This window comes from Oncorhynchus nerka, linkage group LG12, assembly GCF_034236695.1.
Source record: "Oncorhynchus nerka isolate Pitt River linkage group LG12, Oner_Uvic_2.0, whole genome shotgun sequence".
In the NCBI taxonomy this organism is placed as follows: domain Eukaryota; kingdom Metazoa; phylum Chordata; class Actinopteri; order Salmoniformes; family Salmonidae; genus Oncorhynchus; species Oncorhynchus nerka.
The window spans coordinates 84,233,850-84,241,636 of record NC_088407.1 but is presented as its reverse complement, the minus strand read 5'-3'; the positions used below and the strand labels follow the sequence as shown (position 1 = coordinate 84,241,636).

General features: G+C 42.6%; 1 long non-coding RNA gene across 2 annotated transcripts; it reads left to right on the top strand.

The window, feature by feature from the left end:
• The first annotated feature begins 515 nt into the window (after positions 1-515).
• LOC115120432 (uncharacterized) lies at positions 516-7,088 on the top strand. 2 transcript variants are annotated; one of them, XR_003862146.2, is made up of 4 exons: positions 516-690; positions 1,148-1,348; positions 2,280-2,393; positions 4,773-7,088. It is a non-coding gene; the product is annotated as an uncharacterized LOC115120432 (long non-coding RNA). The 2 variants fall into 2 exon arrangements; XR_003862147.2 differs by having other exon boundaries at positions 1,116-1,348.
• Positions 7,089-7,787: the final 699 nt, after the last annotated feature.

The window sequence follows — 7,787 nt, the reverse complement described above, 5'->3', positions numbered from 1 at the left end:
GTTTCACTGAGCAAGGCCCAAATGATTTTCTCTCTGATAATTGTAATGGTTGTGCAGACAGGACATACCAGTAATTTTTTCTATTGGACACACAGGCCAATAAATAAACTAGCTGATCACAAATATAATTAAAATGTTAAATACAATTGTTTATGATATTATTATATGTTAGATGCAGAGTTAATAATGCAGAGTATGTGTTTTATATCTTAAGTTTGGTGAGGAATACAGCATAATGAAGTTGATTAATTACATGTTCAGTTCCGAGTGAGCGTAAAACCCCAAGCGGATGCATTACTTTTATACATCCAGTGAAATATCTGTCTCATTGTTCAATGGTCGGCGATAGTAGCTCATTCCGCTCATTATTGGCTCTTTTCACCGGAGAAACCCCTCTCCAATTTCATCGTGGGGGACAATAACCAAAACCTGAGGAATGATTATATTATGCTCTGCGATGCACCCTCCCGCAGACAGGTGGCGGACCTCTACGTTTGTGTAGTTTGACAAGCCCAGTCATTCGAAAAAGAAGAAGTGAAAATTTGCCATCGCGTTTGTTTGTTTTTTATTAGTAGGAGATATTAAACCATAAGTAATACTGTATTCGATAAACAATGGACACATAACGGAATCCAGTACACAAATAAAACAAACTATTTATGATTCCGTTTTAGCGAAGCAAGGCTTCAGGTAAGAACGACCTTACGAGGAGTCTGTTTCAGGACAAATGGACAGGCAAGGCCTGGTCAAGTCAATTTTTTATCAAAGTGAATTGTAATAAAAGCCGCGTCCCTTCCAGACAAAACCGCAAGGACTGGCTAATGTTACTCAACTATTTGCTAAAGTTAATCAAACTGAAAAAGAAATGCCATCACATACTTTATCAAAATAGGCAAATGTGTAGTTAACTAACGTTAGCAATATATTGTGGCGAAAACCCTAAATAACGTTAGTTAACTACGGTTATCAGCCGAGACCCGGTACAGGTAAATAAATTAGCGTAGCAACACTGATTAAATCACTGTCTACATCAGAAAACAATGGCTATGTGTGCTAACTAGATAGCAAGTCACCAAATTACATAACAGCCCTTGCATTTTATACGGGTTTTTCAGGTTGTTTATCTATCTGATCTTTACTTAATAAGGAGAGTGAAGATAACTAGCCTGCCGTTCTCCACCACAAACTGAGCCCAAGACTATACTGACTGGGTCCTGACTGACAACATCACTGGGCACCGCAGGAGAAATGGCATCAGTGAAAGACAGCAGTCAAACACTTCTGTTGAATATCATCACGAAAGATAAAGAGGAGGAAGTGAAGATTTGGGAATGTGATGATTATCCAGGTAAGAAGAGAAAAGGGTTTTTATCAACAGCGTTTACAACCAAGGTAAGAGAGCAGGGGTGTATTCATTAGTTGCAGAATGTAGCAAAAACCTTGGTCTATTGCAAAACGTTTACAACAGAAACCGTTTACAATGTAAATAAGAGTTTTTCATTGGATAAATTCAGGTTGGTCCCTTCCTGTTTTGTGCCTTTTGCTTCTGTTCGGTTCCTTGTGTAGGTCCATAAGTTATTGGACTGTATATTGAATACTGTATTCTCCACATGGCTCATTCACATTTTTCCACCACTGTACATTGCATTGTGTTACTGTTCTACACACCTCATATTCATGTTTACCTTTACATTTGAGTCATTTTACAGATGCTCTTATCTGCCTTTGTGACAGGTTAAAGGAAATATTCATAGCCTGTTATACATTAAAAACTATTAGTAAGTTCATAGGGGAGAAATACCTTGCTCAAGGGCACATCGACAGATTCCCCCCCCCCCCCCCCCCCCCATCTAGTTGGCTCGGGGATCCGACTCTGCGACCTCTCGGTTACTGGCCAAACAGTTTGCTACCGTGTGCACTTAAGATTACATCCCAGGTTTTATCAACAGTGGTTACACTTTTCCTCTGGTCCTCGAGGGCCACAGTGACAGCTGGTTTTCATACTTGCCTTTTAGTGAGAGACTGATTTCTATTAGAGTATTATTTTTAAGATGCCAATTGTATTTTTTTCTTTACTTAAGATACCTGGGTCTGTTGTTGATCGAGGCAGGCAGATATCAAGTACGCAGTTAGGTCATTTCGTTGCACGCCAACCACTTTCTTACATGTTTTTAGTATTTATTTTATTTCCTCGAGTGAATGCAACATGTTAGTTTAGACGCAATGCATTTGTCACATTTTGACACGTTTTTTTTTTTCTTCTATTCTCATTTACACAGGAGAGAGTCCAGACATGGCATCTGTAGAGCTGGCAGGCAGCAGTCAAACACTGGGGCTGAATGTCAACATTAATGAAGAACAGAAGGAAGACATTGGGGAATCTGCTGATCATGGTAAGAGCAGATTTGATGTATTATTTTTAGGCATGTCAGATGATCCAGGAACACACATTAGTTGATTTAACGGGTTTAAGGCCAGTTATCTTTGAACTTTTCCAGTAATAAAAGTAAAGCACAAGCATTTCGCTACACCCCGCAATAACATCTGCCGAACATGTGCATGTGACCAATAACATCTGCTGTGAGCAATAACATCTTCTGAACATGTGTATGTGGCCAATAACATCTGCTGAACATGTGCGTGTGACCAATAACATCTTCTGAACATGTGTATGTGACCAATAACATCTGCCGAACATGTGCGTGTGACCAATAACATCTGCTGACCATGTGCATGTGGCCAATGACATCTGCCGAACATGTGCGTGTGACCAATAACATCTGCTGACCATGTGCATGTGGCCAATGACATCTGCCGAACATGTGCATGTGGCCAATGACATCTGCCGAACATGTGCGTGTGGCCAGTAACATCTGCCGAACATGTGCGTGTGGCCAGTAACATCTGCCGAACATGTGCGTGTGGCCAGTAACATCTGCCAAACATGTGCGTGTGGCCAGTAACATCTGCCGAACATGTGCGTGTGGCCAGTAACATTTGATTTGAAGTATATTCCAAGTATAAATTCAGTAAAGTATAAACACATAAGGGTGAAATAATATGTTTAGACACAATTACGAAATTCAAAGGTTTGGCAATTGAAGGAATTGCATGTGGAAACAATAGAGAAGCAATTGAGGACAATTGTGTGGAGTTGCTGACTAACGGCGAATAAACTATACAAATAGTTTATTAAATTACCTAAATGTTTTTATAGTTTATAGTTTGGTCTGCTCAGCACAGCACTGAGCACATTAAACTGCAGCCTACAGCTGAGCACTGAGCACATTAAACTGCAGCCTACAGCTCAGCACTGAGCACATTAAACTGCAGCCTACAGCTGAGCACTGAGCACATTAAACTGTAGCCTACAGCTGAGCACTGAGCACATTAAACTGTAGCCTACAGCTGAGCACTGAGCACATTAAACTGCAGCCTACAGCTGAGCACATTAAACTGCAGCCTACAGCTGAGCACTGAGCACATTAAACTGCAGCCTACAGCTGAGCACTAAGCACATTAAACTGCAGCCTACAGCTGAGCACAGCACTGAGCACATTAAACTGCAGCCTACAGCTGAGCACTGAGCACATTAAAACTGTAGCCTACAGCTGAGCACTGAGCACATTAAACTGTAGCCTACAGCTGAGCACTGAGCACATTAAACTGCAGCCTACAGCTGAGCACTGAGCACATTAAACTGCAGCCTACAGCTGAGCACTGAGCACATTAAACTGCAGCCTACAGCTGAGCACAGCACTGAGCACATTAAACTGCAGCCTACAGCTGAGCACTGAGCACATTAAAACTGTAGCCTACAGCTGAGCACTGAGCACATTAAACTGTAGCCTACAGCTGAGCACTGAGCACATTAAACTGTAGCCTACAGCTGAGCACAGCACCGGCATAAAACTGTAGCCTATGGCTCAGCACAGCACCGGCCTACAACTCAGCACTGAGCACAAATTTACAACATGAACTTAAAACATTTTTAAAAACCTGAGCGCCAGTACTGCATAAGTCAATCTATTTTTATTTCTCTCTTCACCTCCGATGGCATGGGTTTAGTTAAATATGCAAACAATTAGGCCTCCCAGGTGGCGCAGTGGTTAAGGGCGCTGTACTGCAGCGCCAGCTGTGCCATCAGAGACTCTGGGTTCGCGCCCAGGCTTTGTCGTAAACACAATTGGCCTAGCGTCGCCCGGGTTTGGGAGGGGTTGGCCGGTAGTGATGTCCTTGTCTCATCGCGTACCAGTGGCGGGCCGGGTGCAGTGCGTGCTAACCAAGGTTGCCAAGTGCACGGTGTGCTGGATGCGCGCTGTGTTAAGAATCAGTGCGACTTGGTTGGGTTGTGTATCGGAGGACATCTCTCCCGAGTCCGTACGGGAGTTGTAGCGATGAGACAAGATAGTAGCTACTAAAAACAATTGGATACCACGAAATTGGGGAGAAAACGGGGTAAAATTTAAAATAAATAAATATAAGCTCTAACCTGGACCAACCATTGAGATGTGCCTTTTGTTAAGTACATCGGGTGATACATTAGGTGATACGAAGTCTGGAGTGGGTCTTTAAAGATGCTCAACAGTGGTATTGTCACTTAGAAAAGATGATAAAGCCGATGTAGCATTCATTTCAAGCAGAATACACCTATAGATGTAACTCCTTTTCAGTAATGCTTTATCAGGCACATTTCTTTCTTTTAATTTGATCCAATGATTATGGATGTGTACTGCACCTGCTCACCAGTTTTTATGTTGTCATTCACTCAGGAGAGACCTCTAACTCCTCTGAGCAAGTGGAGACATTTCCTGCATCCGGGAAGAAACACCAGGAAGGGACCAAAGCTAAGAGGTCTCGCCGCTGTCCTCACTGTGAGGAGAGTTTCCCATTCCCATCATATCTTGAAAGACACCTTCGAAAACATTCTGGAGAGAAGCCTTATTCCTGCTCTGTTTGTGGGAGGAGTTTCTCTCAACTGAGTGGGTTGAACGTGCACCAGCGAACACACACTGGAGAGAAGCCTCACCGCTGTCCTCACTGTGAGGAGAGTTTCCCATTTCCATCATATCTTGAAAGACACCTACGAAAGCATTCTGGAGAGAAGCCTTATTCCTGCTCTGACTGTGGGATGAGTTTTTCTCAACTGAGTGGCTTGAACGTGCACCAGCGAACACACACTGGAGAGAAGCCTCACCACTGTCCTCACTGTGAGAAGAGTTTCCCATTCCTATCATATCTTGAAAGACACCTGCGAAAACATTCTGGAGAGAAGCCTTACTGCTGCTCTGACTGTGGGAAATGCTTCACAACATCAAGTCATTTAACCTCCCATCGCAGAGTTCACACAGGGGAGAAGCCTTACTCCTGCTCTGACTGTGGGAAGAGTTTCCCATTCCCATCATATCTTGAACGACACCTGCGGAAACATGCTAACCATTGTGTTATATGAAGGTCATGTGGTGGCAACCAGCACTGAACAATACATTTTTGGCCAGCAGTCAACCCAGCCGGCCGGCAGTCAACCCAGCCGGCCGGCAGTCAACCCAGCCGGCCGGCAGTCAACCCAGCCGGCCAAACCACATACACTGTTGTTCACTGGAATCGTCATTAAGTCGAAGAGGAATCGGTTCAAGGAGTGAAGTCAGGATAGGTGATCCTTTCCTCCAAAACATATGAATCCCATATCATCTGTTTTATATGTGCCAAGTCTATTGAGGGAGGCACAGGTTACAGTTTAGGCTTAAAGCCTGTTTTATATGTGCCAAGTCTATTGAGGGAGGCACAGGTTACAGTTTAGGCTTAAAGCCTGTTTTATATGTGCCAAGTCTATTGAGGGAGGCACAGGTTACAGTTTACAGTTTAGGCTTAAAGCCTGTTTTGTATGAATTATTATAAGTGGTGTCCAGCACAACCTATGACAAAGCTTACAATGAATTAATTGATGGTTTGGGTTCTTTGATCAGTGAAATTATCTTCTCCCAGACATTCTCCTAGTCAATAGCATCATCATCATCATCATCAGACAAATACTTTACCCATGATTTAACCATTTGGAAGATATTTTTTCTTTAGTAATTGAAGATGGAAAATAAATAGCAGACACCAAACCTCTGGACAAATTTGTACCCAATGGACACCATAGGCACAAAGTGCAGACTGTAGACTAAGATAGAGACAAAGTTCCTGGAAACTAGGGAGACCCTCTTAGTTAAATATATCTCCTAGGTTTTTGATCCCTTTTTCACACCAGGCGTTTGGCTCAAATGGTTTATTACCTGAAAGTAATAGCCTTGTTATGCCATAGAGGGGTATAGAGATGCCACTTCCAGTTACCACCTGGAAGTGGACAGGTCCATGACAGATCCATGTAAACGTAACTGGTGCCATAGACTCTGTCTGGAAGGAATGGGATGCGTGTGCTAACGTACGGCAGTAGGTCTGGTGTTTTGGAGTTTTCGTCACTGATTTATTTGGACATCTCATGATTTCGCAGAGGTTAGCGTCTTCCGAAATTTCGGAAGTAGAGGGGGACATTCGATTCGTCACTAGCAAAGAGAGAGATAGAGAGAGTGAAGCTTCTCATTTTCTAGAATGTCTTAATCCCTTTCTCTTAACACATATGGAGCTAGAATTGTAATCGTGCAGCTGACCATTTACACACTTCTCAACATTCCTCAAGTTCTTTACTGCATTGGAGATAATAGAACTGTAATATACTATAACATGCATTTCTTAGTATACTAGAAAAATAACACATCTTTCAATCTAATAAGGGGAAACTAATTCCTTTTCAATAACTACCAAGAGACTGGTGTAGACTGATGAACCATGATATAAGTGATTGACCATTAAGACGACCGCATGCTTCCCAGCCTAAACAGGTCCTTGAAGTACCTCAAACTGGATCTTTGCCATTCCATAAAGGTATTTGTGTACATGTTTATTGAGTAAGTTTACATTCCTGCTGACTGTCAAAAGAGGCATTTTAAGATTTTGGGAATATGATGATTGACCAGGTAATCGAGCAGGTTTTATTACCAGCGATACGCGACCTGGTCACTGATAATAAAAGGCTTTACCCTGAATTCAGATCTCGTCCCCGCTGGATAAATCTCAACAGAAGATCTTAAAAAGGGTTGTTTCCTTCTGAAGTAAACAATCCAGCCACATTTTTGTCGAGAAGGTATGCTGCTTTTGTCAAAATTAACTTTTTGTAGCGGGTGATAATTAATGTAGCAGGTTAGGAAAATTAGGTTTAAGGTTAGGAAAAGAGTTAGGTTTGGCTAAAGTGACATTTTCTAAAATGTTTGACGTCTAGTTGACATAAGCTGTATTCCATCTAGGTATGGTGGAATAAGCGTCCGTGTTATACGGGCTCCCGAGTGGCGCAGCGGTCCAAGGCACCTCATCGCAGTGCTAGAGGCGTCACTACAGACACCCTGATTCGAATCCTGGCTGTATCACAACCTGCCATGATTGGCAGTCCCATAGGGCGGCGCACAATTCACCCAGCGTCATCCAGGTTTGGCCGGTGTAGGCAGTCATTGTAAATAATAATTTGTTCTTAATCTGACTTGCCTAGTTAAATAAAGATGAAATAAAATAAAAAATGTACTGCTTGGATGCCACCTGCTGGTAAGGTGCTGAACTGTTTATAGACCGGATGCCATTGTTCAGCAGGCGGTATATAGAAGTTGTTACACGCTGCCTAAGGCACTGTTGGCTTCTTCATTAAAACTACATGAAACACGTGCTATCCGGGATCCATACCCCATTGCATTTGA